This window comes from Cherax quadricarinatus, chromosome 28, assembly GCF_038502225.1.
Source record: "Cherax quadricarinatus isolate ZL_2023a chromosome 28, ASM3850222v1, whole genome shotgun sequence".
Taxonomy (NCBI): Eukaryota; Metazoa; Arthropoda; class Malacostraca; order Decapoda; family Parastacidae; genus Cherax; species Cherax quadricarinatus.
The window spans coordinates 15,135,111-15,148,559 of NC_091319.1; the positions used below are offsets into that span (position 1 = coordinate 15,135,111).

General features: G+C 40.5%; 1 protein-coding gene across 9 annotated transcripts in view; it reads right to left on the reverse strand.

The window, feature by feature from the left end:
* The window catches only part of LOC128693337 (ligand of Numb protein X 2), a 581,167-nt gene that overhangs the window by 45,695 nt on the left and 522,023 nt on the right, over positions 1-13,449 (reverse strand). The gene's annotated exons all lie outside the window — the stretch shown is intronic.

The window sequence follows — 13,449 nt, forward strand, 5'->3', positions numbered from 1 at the left end:
CTGAGGTCCGGGGTTCGATCCCTGGCATGGGTGGTGTCATTAGGACGTGTTTCCTTAAGACATCTGTTGTCCATGTTCACCTGTCAGTAAAATAAGTACCTGGATGTTAATCGACTAGTGTGAATCGCATCTTCGGGACAAACTTAACCTAATTTGCTCGAGATAATCTGCATAACAAAGGAGTTTCTATATAGTAGTATGTCACTGATGTCAGTTAGGCCTATACACTTTGTACATGTATTTGTACAAATAAAGAAAATTATTTTGATTACTATTATAAAGAGCCCAATCATAAGAACGAAGAGAGAGGCTCAGGCAGCTTGGCTCCACCCACACTGCTATTCATGCTTAATCACGCCTTATTTTCCCCTTGTCAGAGGTGTATCCTGGGAAGTTTCGTGGGTGCCCACGAAAGCTGCTCGTCTGCTCCATGCTGGTTGATGTAATGTGATAGGGAAACATTTAGCTTTTGTTCCCACTGTGCAACTTTCATATAAAATAGGACAGCAGCATACTGCTGATGTATCAGTGATTGTTAAAAATGCTGGTCTGAAGTAACTGTTTGTTACGACTCTAAATTATCATTTTATTATCCTTTCAAATATCTTAATACTCGTCGCTTATGCCCTCAAAAAACCCCCTGGCAGTCATCAATTTTTTGTTCTGGGAGGCCTTACAATCTGTGAAACTTCCCTAATGGATCCTTGGTACACCCCTGCCTTGCCCCTTCACCTCCCTCGCCCCACTTTCCCGCACGACATCCCCCCCCCCCCGGACTACCCAGCACAAAGAAGAGCAGGGTAATCCTTTCATTAGCGTGTAAGAGCCCCTCTCCCACTTGTAGGACACCAAGTAGGATAATGACAAAATTTTACCACATTCAAAACAATATCGCATTTAAACAGGGAGAGGAGTCAAAAATGTGTGTGTACTCACCGAGTTATGTTTGCTGGGGTCGAGACAAGTTCTGGCGCCACTGTTTAGGCTTACTTGACCGACTTTTACTGGATGCTGACCTCGTGGCTGTCATACATCTGGTGTACCTATATCATTTCCCCGTGTCGATCATTTCTCTTTTCTACCACACTAAGATTAAAGAAATCCCTCGTCCAAGTGCTTAATCAGCTAGACTGTAATGGCTATGTGGGCCTGAGAGCAGCAACAACAACCTAGCTAATCAATCAGGAAGGAAGCCTGGCCTCAGGCCGTGTAAGCCGACTTACGAGCGTAAACAAACCCTTGAAGCCGGTCGCAGGTATGCCGCAGACTAGCTTCCGTCTGTGCTCCAGTTTTTTCATGGTCCTCTCTTCTCACTGTCTCTGCCTTATCAAAACCTAGATTTTAAACGTCATAATCATAGCCCCTTGTTCCTCCTCCTCTCCTGGGTCGTTAGTTTCAGTTCCTTGAATTTTCATGTATCACATTCCTCTCCGAGACAAGCCTTGTTGCAAACATTTGGATCTAATCTATCTTTCGCATTTGTTTGATTTGGTACGAGCTCAGTGCTGGCACTTTTTTTCGCCTAGTTTGTTTGCAGGGGTCTATTCAAAGTTCCTGGTCCAGCCTTTTAACTAATCGATCTGTTTCACTGACTTCTGGCCTCTATTGTAGATTTGATCTCCAAGTCTTCATCTAATGCGTTCCACTTACTACATTAAGACTAAAAAAAAAAAAAAACACTTCCTAACATTACTGTGACTTCGCCTTTAGCTACCATGCCCCATGATCTGACTAGGTTGGGTCATTGGTTTAAGCCGGGAGGTGACTTGACCTGCCTCGCATGGCCCAGTAGGCCTGTTGCAGTGTTCCTTATGTTCTTTTTCCAACCTAAAACAGCCTGTCCCTAGTCACTTGGTCTAAAATCCTCCGTATTTTGTATGTTGTCATCATGTTCCCACTGCTCTTCTGGTGTTGCTAGTCTCTCACAAGTCTATCTTCGTAGTAAATTTCTCTGGATTTCGCCACCATTCTTGTTGTATACTTTTGAATCTTTGATTTCTGCTTGATCACATGTGGACTTCCTTCTGACACCGCACAATCGAAGGTGGGTCTAATGTACTCTATGATGAAAATAACGTACATAGAGTACAGTGTCCTAAATTATTCTTTATCTAGGTATCATGATATTAGTGTACACATGTAATATAGTGTACATATGTAATATAGGGGCAAATAAAGGTGATGAAAATATGAAATCAAATAAATTCTAAGGAAAAAAAATGGAAAAAATACACTTAGAAAGGATATAGAAAATCAACGGTTCAGTGAAACGAACTGTAGAGCAAACTGCTAAGTAACGCGGCTTTAAAATCAGGTGTCTAGACCGATGCACGAGTGAGGAAAAGTACGCGTGAGTAAAATCTGCAATGCTCGGAACCAGCAGCTGTGTTGCAGTGTTGCTGTTATGTTCTTGTCGGGCAGAGGGAAGCCAGCCGGTGGTGGTGGTCATAGCGACACGGTAAGCTGCTGCCAATCATCAGTCCATCATCTTGCTCGTTTAGTAAAGTGCCAGAGAGAGAGAGAGAGAGAGAGGAACGAGCGGTGGTATGAGAAGCTCATAATGACCTCTAAATGGCCGACGTCCCAGCTTTCCATCTTTTTCCCCCACCATCTCCACTCATCCATCAGACTTTTCAGGAGATTACGAGCACCGGGGCCCCTAACTGCTCTCCCCCCTCCCTATCCCTGCTACTTACCCTTGTCCTCGTAAAAACTTTTAACGTCGCCTCCCTCATCCGTTCTCCTCATAGTAACCCAACCTCGTTGGCTCGTACCAATTTGAGCCGGTCATAATGGTGGCTGGTCATTAGAGCGAGGGGGTGAGGGAGAAGGCTGTGTTGATAGCCCCGTTACGACTCCACTCCAGTCATAATCACTCTTCAGATAAAAATTGCAGTCATTTTTGTTTCTTTTACGACATGAGCCTCACTTGGGATCCACAGCTGTATTCTGACTAGTTTGTGCGAGTGTGGGCAGGCAGTGCTTAGCAGACAAGCAAAGTCCCGGTAGGCAGTGCCTGACAGACTGGCACACTAGAAGGGAGATTACGGGGAAGGGGGAGTGCTCAAGCATAATTTTGATGAAGTTCATTTAAAGTGATGAGTGTGTGAGAAATCAGAATCCACGAGATGCTATCATTACCGGAACTGTCAAGGAAACATTTAGATTACACGATGCTGCAATATAGAAATAAGCAAATATACAACAATGCACCGCAGAGAATTTAAGAAATTTAAAAGTATACGAAGAGACAAGATGTGGCCATGGGTACCAAAGAAGCAGAGATATTCTCCGGTACTGAGGGAGACTACACAGTATCTCATCATGGATACAGAAAAAAAGAAAGTACAGCTCTCTGCACACCACTTTTACTAAAAGACATCATTCAAAAAAAATGACAGAGGCGCTAAACTGCTGGTCAGTATCCCTAATATGCATACCATGTAATGAGAAAATTGTAGAACACCTGGGCGAAAAAAAGCCTAGTCACAAAACACAAAATATATAGAGTTGAGTCGTGTCGTAAACTTTAATAAGTTCTAGAATCGTGTGGTTATTCAGCTCTTGTTAACATTTCTTAAGTCTCTACCATCATTACCAAGTAATAACACTTTATTACTATCAATACCAATTGCTGCTGTCGTCAAGAACTGACACTAGTACTAGAGATATCACAACCACTATATTGTAAACTAGCTTAAAAAAATTGTTCCAAGTCACAAGCTGTAAGTTACACTACTTAGGCGGCGGCGGCGGCGGCGGCGGCGGCGGCAGCAGCAGCAGCAGCAGCAGCAGCAGCAGCAGGAACAGCGGAAGCAGCAGTCGCTGCGCCTGCCAAGGCTCGAAACAAAGAGTTAGAATGACAGTAGTGCCTAACAAGACAATTCAGATGGATTAAAAAACTGGAAAAACACGTCGACAACACGCTGGAAGACAACAAGGGCAAGAAACAACTCAATGTTGCTGCCACATGAGCTTAATTGTAGACAAACACTGGAAGACTGCTGGGAAGAAGTGGCCAGGGAGAGGGAGGAAGCGGATGAGGGTGGGATGGGGATAGAGGAGAGGAGGGGTGAGAATAAAGGAAAGGGAGGAGTGAGAATAGGGAAAGGGTGGGGTGAGGATGGTGGAGAGGGTGGGGTGAGGTGGAGAGAGAGCGAGAGGAGAGATAATAAGATAATGAAGAAATCTGGTTGTAAGAAAGGAGGAGGTGTGACAGGTGAGAAGTTATGAGAATTATGAAGGTGGTACGAGGCTCAGGGAGGTGGTATAAATCTGAGAAAAAGGAAAAATTGGAAAAAGAGGGAGAATGAGAGAGCACGAGAACCAGAGTAAGGATAAGATGAGAAAAATGTAGGCGATAATGTGGAAGCTGTTACATTTGTTCCGTCTTGGACATTAACATTACTTCTGTTGTGAAAAATTACAATCACATCTCAACAAAAAGCTTACATTAACCAACACTAAAAACAATGTTCAGTGACGACAAATGTCAGCTTATTCGATAAACAAAATACAAGTAAAGAGCAGTTATAAAATATAAGCCTCAAGATGTTGTTTTAGAAAAGGAGCGAACAAAGTGTCCAGGAATATTAACGTGAAACAACGTAACATACGCAGAGGACAATGCTGCAGATATAACCCAGACCAGGACACTGACAGAGTGAATCATAACTTTGAACATTTACTGCACACAGGAAAATCTCAGTTATAAAATAGAGAATTTTATTGCTTAAGTAGACCCGTTTAATTATCAAAAGTCTTGGACCTTCTTCAAATCACTATGCAATCTACACATTGAAAATACTTGAAATTTAGATTCTAATCTGCACACTGAATATATTTTAAATAAGTTTACAATAATTTAATAATAAACAAACGCAATGAAATATATTTTTTTTTCGTTAGGTTCAGGATGATTTTTGCTAAATTATTACATACACAAATTTTTTCTCTTCTTATTCGGCAAGAAAAGCGTTGATATTTAAGTTGATATTTACTTATTCGGCACGACATATATATATTAACGTTATTAACCAACACATCATGGATCACTGTATGAACCCAAAGAACAGATGAGCCAAGTTAAATATTCAGTCCCATGAGGCTCCGCCCAAGTAAGTCTAGATCTTTTGTTTACACAGCTTAACTTCAACAAGGATCGGAATCCAACCTGTTATTGGTTCCTGTGAAAACTTTCCTACCGTAAGAATATTACATAAAGAAACAAGAGCTTTGGTATTTCATTGGTGTGCATGGTAGAACTTCCCGCAGTTGTTTGATGTGTGATTGTCTATTTATAGTCATAGGACTAGATGTATTTTAATGTGTGACATACCTGTGACCAAGTTCAAGAGTTCTCTTAAAATCCAGCCTGTGGTAGATCTTTATTGCTAGAGAGTCACAGACCTACCTAAACATCACAACTATAGGTGTCCTGCTATAGCCATTAACTATTAATAATTCCTGAGATCATTGTCCCTGCGCCCCGGTCTCAGACCAGGTCTCCTAAATTTCAGAGGTATTAAGAAACAGAAAAGTAAAGGGCATACCTATTTACCGACCATCTGTCATGCTCGTGAGACAGAAAGAAAAGTACAGAAATCCTGCCAGATGTCCTGTCTAGTTTCCAGGTACTGCAGATACAGTAAATCTACTACCACATCTACCATATTATTCGGGTTCCCTGCTTCCAGAAGACTAAGAAAAAATACTTCCTAACGTCCGTCTACTATATTTTTTATCCTCCATCTATGTAATTTTAGCATTCCAAACAATTTTTAATATCCGCCCAATCAATTTCTCTTTTTTTCTGTCTTGATTATGTATCAACTAATTGTCATCTCTTCTACAATTGCAAGATTAATTTCCTTAGTCTCTCCTCATAGCTCACAACTCTCTCAGCTGTGGGACTCGCCTGGTTGCATTTCTTTAGACTCAGTCTTAAAGGATTTTTTATTGGAATTCCACTTCACTCCTACATCGTATTCCATCAGTGTTTCGGTGTACGTGGACAAGTGTAGGAATAAAGGAGATGGCGGTGGAGAGGATATGATTAGTTATCTTCATAACAGGATGGTGTAGCAACTCGAAGAATTGTGTAAAGCGTGTGGTGAGGTAAGAAAGACACACACACACCTTATAGTGTGGCAGATTACAGGATTACGTAATGCGTATGTTCTTAACATCTGACAAAAATATTTACACACTGGATGAGTGACTTGCTCAAGGTCGACCCTCAAGCTAAAATCTTCAGCTCTAAACCTTTTAAAGTTACTAGAATGATATTGAGTTGGAGCCACACATGATATTGTGACTCAAACTCAATAATATTGAGTTTGAGCCCAAACTTTAAAAGATATTATAGCGTGGGTTAGAGCCCTTGATAACGTCTGTTGAAGGACTGACGATCCAGTAACAAATGAGTTAATTCAGTAACTGGATTGGTAATCACGTAGCCACAGCCTTACTATAAAAATTAACTTCACGTACCTATAAAGTATACCAAATATACATCCTATCAACAGGATGGTCTCTGAAAACGTTTTGTAACCAGTCCTTATATGGTTTCTTTTGCCTACTAGCTTCCCTTAATAATGGGACCAGCAAAAGTTGTGTCACCCTGCACACGTGGCACAGATATGGCAAAAAGTGTACAATAGAGCCAGTGAAAATCAAGGGAGCCACGGGTAGAATAAGGGAACATTATGCCATTATCCGTGGGCCGCGACTAATCAACCACAGACTGGTTCATACACCATAACAATAGGATAACAGGAAAGGAAAAGTACTTCACTGACTTGAAGCTAATCAGATAAACAGAAGAGGGTGATGGTATGTATGAAATAAGACAAGAATAAATGGGAGCCCATAAGGATCTTTCCTGGGACCTATAGTATTCTGATTAAACGAACAAGTAAAGCAAAGGAAACATCATCGTGTGCCTCTCAACTAAAACATAAGAACATAAGAACGAAGGAACACTGCAGAAGGCCTACTGGCCCATGTGAGGCAGGTCCAAGTCTCCTACCGGCTTAAGCCAATGCACCCAACCTAGTCAGGTCAGGTCACATTGACTTAAGGGAGGAACACGGCAACCGACCTGGTAGCACAAGCTATCAGATCCAACTCACACCCACCCACATCCACTCATGTATTTATCCAATCTATTTTTAAAGCTACACAACGTTCTGGCCTCTATAACTGTACTTGGGAGTTTGTTCCACTCATCCACAACTCTATTACCAAACCAGTACTTTCCTATATCCTTCCTGAATCTGAATTTTTCCAACTTAAAACCATTGCTGCGAGTCCTGTCTAGGCTAGATATTTTCAGCACACTATTTACATCCCCTTTATTTATTCCTGTCTTCCATTTATACACCTCAATCATATCCCCCCTAATTCTACGTCTTTCTAGAGAGTGCAGATTCAGGGCCCTTAGTCTATCCTCATAGGGAAGGTTTCTAATACATGGGATCAACTTTGTCATCCTCCTTTGTACATTTTCCAGAGCATTTATATCCATTCTGTAATACGGTGACCAAAACTGTGCAGCATAATCTAAATGAGGCCTAACCAAGGATGTATAGAGTTGAAGAACAACCTGAGGACTCCTATTATTTATGCTTCTTGATATGAAGCCAAGGATTCTATTAGCTTTATTGCGAACACTTATGCACTGTTGCCTTGGTTTCAGATTACTGCTAACCAGAACTCCTAAATCTTTTTCGCAATCCGTAATATTAAGATCTACATTATTTAGTTTATATGTGGCATGGTTATTGTCCTGTCCAACATTTAGAACTTTGCATTTGTCTATATTAAACTACATCTGCCACTTCTCCGACCACTGCATCAGTCTATTCAAATCTTCCTGGAGTGCTCGAATGTCCTCGTCAGAATGAATTCGACGGCCTATTTTGGTGTCATCGGCAAACTTGCCGATGTCGCTCTTTATGCCCTCATCTATGTCGTTTATGTAGATTGTGAACAGCAGGGGGCCCAACACTGACCCCTGTGGAACACCGCTCGTGACGCTTCCCCACTCTGATTTCTCCCCATTTATGCAAACTCTCTGCTGCCTATTTGTCAACCATGCCTCTATCCAGGAAAAAATTTCTCCTCCTATTCCATGTGCCTTAATTTTCCTCAATAGTCTCTGATGTGGGACCCTGTCAAAAGCCTTACTGAAGTCAATATACACAATATCATATTCATTACCATGATCTACCTCCTCAAATACCTTAGTGAAAAAAGTTAATAAATTCGTAAGGCAGGAACGCCCCTTTGTAAAACCATGCTGAGATTCGTTGATTAATTTATGCTTTTCAAGGTGGCTACGAACTGCCTCGGCAGTATAACAGAATGGTGAATGACGATGATAGACTGCAGGAAGACTTTCACAATATGTAGAGGTGAGGTATTAAAGCTCCTCAACAAGTGTAAAGTCATGTATATTTGGCAATATAGTTTTGGAGGGAAGAAACATATAACAAGGAGAATGTGTCACAGATTACTTTGAGACACGCATCAAGCACATCATCTCGGTAATGTAATGTTGACAGTGTTAAGAACTGTTTTAAGTAATGTAAAGTATCTTTCAGAACATTAAACATAAGTCAGACTAATAATTATGCAGTGCCACACTTAAGAAAAGAACGAGAGATAGAATCACATAATACAAGATATTAAAGGTGAAACAAAGGTAAAAGGAGAATATTAGAGGGACAGGAATAGAGACACATCGACAAAGTTGAACATTATTCTTGAATCTAATAGTAATGTTAATGCTGAACGAGTTACAAGAGAAAGTGGCGGAAGCAAACTTCATACTAACAGCAAAAAATAAGAACGAAGTGCTCTAAAAAATTTCTTCAAAATGTACATACTGAACAGACAACCAGAGTGCATGAACACCATGGACTAATGTCGACCTGGTTATATTTGACGAGTCGGGAAAGGCCCGCTTAATGTCATGTGATGGTAAACTATTCCATACTGAAGAAAAAAAACAGTTAAGGGGTGGAGTGACGAAGTTGTACACAGTTTTAACTTCTGCCTCATCAACATATGTAAGTGATGAAGAAGCAGTATATACTTGGTTGCAATTGTTTTAAAGAATATTATCTTCGTTCACTGACTTATCTTGGGTTTATGGACTATCTGTCTGGCTTTGAGAATAGATGTACCATAAAAGCTTCTGGGGTTATGAGATGAGACAGTAGAATCACAGTTGATTGCTGACAGGTGTGCCGGTTGTAAAATATCATCCCATGTAAGATCCGTGTCTGAGTAATTACAGCGTTGGGCCTGGTATGTAGTGACCACGTTAGTCTCCGTTCAGTACTCTCTTAACCTTTATTCAAGCAATGAGTTTCTTTACGCCTTGTCTACACATGTTAAATAGTGGACTATCCGAGGAGACAACTGTTATTCGTGGAATCCAGGAAATCCTGTCTGACGTCAAGCCAGGGGGTGTATTGTCCATCACATGTGACTGCCTTTGTTAGTGTCAGTGTCGTAAATTAGGATAAATTTATTATGACACTCTGAAAATCCTTAAGACGACAAATGTCTGTTGGTTTCAATGTGCGTATTAGTATTATTATTATTATTAGTAGTAGTAGTAACAGTATTTTTATTATTTTTAGGAAGCACTAAACCTGTAGGAGTCATACAACGCTTGGGAAAAGAAAGGAAAGTCCAATTCCTTTGATCAAGAGCCCCTCGCCAGCATTAAGGAACCTCCCTTGAGAGGGATTTAATCTACATATTTATTGTTAATTTAAATTTTTAGGGATAACGCTTAAAAAATAATATTAATTAAAATGGTAATTTGTAGCTGTACACCGGAGTGAATAATGGAGGTTGACCGACCCATGTCAAGACTTGAACCACCTGCACCAACACTTGGACTAACCACCTGCACCAATACATTTGAACTAGCCACCTGCACGAACACACTTGAACTAGCCACCTGTACTAACAAGTGGATTAACCACCTGCACGAAAACACTTGAACTAAACACCTGCATGAACACACGAACTAAACACCTGCACGAACACACTTGGACTAAACACCAGGCATACCTGTGGCCGGGTCTGTCAGGTTGTTTGTTTTGGCAACTCGTAGCGGTCTACCTGCTCAGGTATTTCCCAGAGCAAAATGTCAAGCTCCTCTTTTGAAGAGAGTTAGTCGTCTGTTATTCTCATATAATAATGGTATAGTTACGACAAATAGGTGAGTGAAACAAGTGCAGCAGTTGGGGATCTTTACTGTCAACAGAGGAAACCTGTATTCGACTGTAAGTCTTCAGAGCAGGTGAAACATTTCAAGGATAAAAATAACTAACTGCTGCAAGTGTGTGGCTCATCTATCCCGTATATGTATATATATATATATATATATATATATATATATATATATATATATATATATATATATATATATATATATATATATATATATATATATATATATATACGTGACGAGGCTCTTACATGACGTCTTCGGTCCTCGCCGATTATAGTTATTTCTTAGCGTGTATACACTTCGAGGTGGTGTCTTGATGATGGTTTAGGACTCTTAGTCAGAGGATTTGAAGCTCCCGTCCCCCTTCTTCAGGTTGTGATGGCTATGTGATCCTGCTAGCACAAACAGCCTGGTTGACCAGGCAGTCAACGGGGAAGCCTGGATGAGTAGAAGAGTACTTGAAACGGTTCACGCTTAAAGCACACGTGATTACCTCCCACTTCTCAGGCGCTGTATGATCCATACTAGTTTAGCACTTCCCCGTTATTATAATAATTTTATTTGAATTAGACTGACCTGACCCAAGACGAATAATTTTTGCTTTAGAAAAGGCAACGAACACAAGGAAACAACAGGAATACAACTGCCTTCGGGAAGGCCCCCTCCCCTTCCTCTCTCTCTCTCTCTCTTTCTCTACACACAATTTAACACTTGTGTTGTGAGAAAGTGATAAACAGACTTCATGAAAAATACTGATCATGTCATGGAATATCGAAGAGACTGGATGAATAAAAAAAAGTTCATACTATATATAATAGCAGAAAACTTCTAAACAGGTAAGTAGTGTTCACAGTAGTATTCACAGTTTTGGTCACCGTATTACAGAATGGATATAACTGCTCTGGAAAATGTACAAAGGAGGATGACAAAGTTGATCCCATGTATCAGAAACCTTCCCTATGAGGATAGACTAAGGGCCCTGAATCTGCACTCTCTAGAAAGACGTAGAATTAGGGGAGATATGATTGAGGTGTATAAATGGAAGACAGGAATAAATAAAGGGGATGTAAATAGTGTGCTGAAAATATCTAGCCTAGACAGGACTCGCAGCAATGGTTTTAAGTTGGAAAAATTCAGATTCAGGAAGGATATAGGAAAGTACTGGTTTGGTAATAGAGTTGTGGATGAGTGGAACAAACTCCCGAGTACAGTTATAGAGGCCAGAACGTTGTGTAGCTTTAAAAATAGGTTGGATAAATACATGAGTGGATGTGGGTGGGTGTGAGTTGGACCTGATAGCTTGTGCTACCAGGTCGGTTGTCGTGTTCCTCCCTTAAGTCAATGTGACCTGACCTGACTAGGTTGGGTGCATTGGCTTAAGCCGGTAGGAGACTTGGACCTGCCTCGCATGGGCTAGTAGGCCTGCTGCAGTATTCCTTCGTTCTTATGTTCTTATATATCTGTTAATGGTTCCGGGAATCGCCGCCCTCGCTACCCGGTCTCAGAAAAATATTTAGGAGATACTGCAGTAATAAGAACTGTTAAGAAGCACAGAAAAGCAAGGTGTATAGTGAATATAAGTAGAAATTTATAACAGTTACTTGCTATCTTACATGATTATGAAACATGATTATAAAACCAGAAATTCTGCCAGTGTCCACTAGCCTCAGCAGTGAGACTTTATACTGTTCCTAATATATGTTACCCTCACGTCAGATATGTACGAGGATAACATACACGCTTGCATCTATGGTAATTGTGAAGCGCTTAACCCGCGTGGGTCATTCTGTGCAAGAAACGGTGAAGGATCGATCCTCCGTTCGCTAAGACGTTACCTAACTTTTCATTCTAAGAGATTTCACAAACCTAATCCAAGAAGAAAAAAGGAACAGAGGGTAAGGGTACATGATCGTGACATGCAAAATACTTGGGGGACTTTAGAAGTTAGGGACAGGCTGTTGAGAAGCTTGACGAGAGAGAGAAACACTAAAAGACATCGGTGATCCACGGGTTGTGAGAGGAACGCATTAGACGAAGAGGTGGTGGAGACAACCACCACACACAGTTTGAAGACTAGGTACTATCAGGCTCTGAAGGTCAGAAATTGGTGAAGTCAGTTGACAGCAGCTACGAGGCAGGGCCAGGAGCTATTGCTTGACCCCTACAAACACGACGATGCAAGTACACAATATCATATCAGCCAGACACTCTAAAAACCATAAGACAAATACTTGCACCTTTAACACTAAGTTTTATCAAGTTTCTGATACTTATAACTAATCTTAATGCATACAATTAATAAAATATACTAATGATAAGTGTTACTCTGAAGCATGTACACAGGTTGCCAAAACATATATTATGCTTCCTGATTACTAAAAACTGGTCCACACATTATAATGAAACGTAAATTCGGCAGTGTTCAATATTGACCTTGTAATCAGCCGTAAAATAAGAACATGAAAATGAAGGAACACTGCAGCGGGTCTCCTGGCCCATGCTAGGAAAATCCAATTCTCACACACATTCATGTACCCGTCCAACCTATATTTAAAGCTACTCAAAATTCTATCTGGGAGTTTGTTCCACTCATCTACAACTCTGTTGCAAAATCAGTACTTCCCAATATCCTTTCTAAATCTAAATTTCTCCGACTTGAATGCACTGCTGTGATATTTTTAACACGCTGTTAATGGAAAACTGGAATTAATAGTAATTCCAGTTTTCCATTTCTATACTTTAATCATATCTTTTCTAATTCTACGCCTTTCCAGAGAGTAAAAGTTCAATGCCTTCAGCCTATTTTAGTACGAAAGGTTTCTAAGACAGAATCAACTTTCGTCATTCTTCTCTATATTTCGAGCGCATTTATCTTGTAATACGGAGACCAGAACTGAGCAGCATAATCTAAATGAGGTCTAAGCAAAGATATATAAAGCTGAGGTATAACCTTTGCACTTCTGTTACTTCTACTTTTTGATATGAAGCCAAGAATATTAGCTTTATTGCGAACATTTACTCGGGTCCTTGTACAGCTTCCTCTGTGAAGTGTCAACATGCATTTGTAAAACTCACTCTCAATCATTTACTACCTCACAGTTCTTTCCCCAAACTTCCTTTACACACTACTCATGTATCTAGTTTTGTTAAATAAAAAAGGTAAAAAGTGGGGATGGAAGCAAAAGGGGGGGATG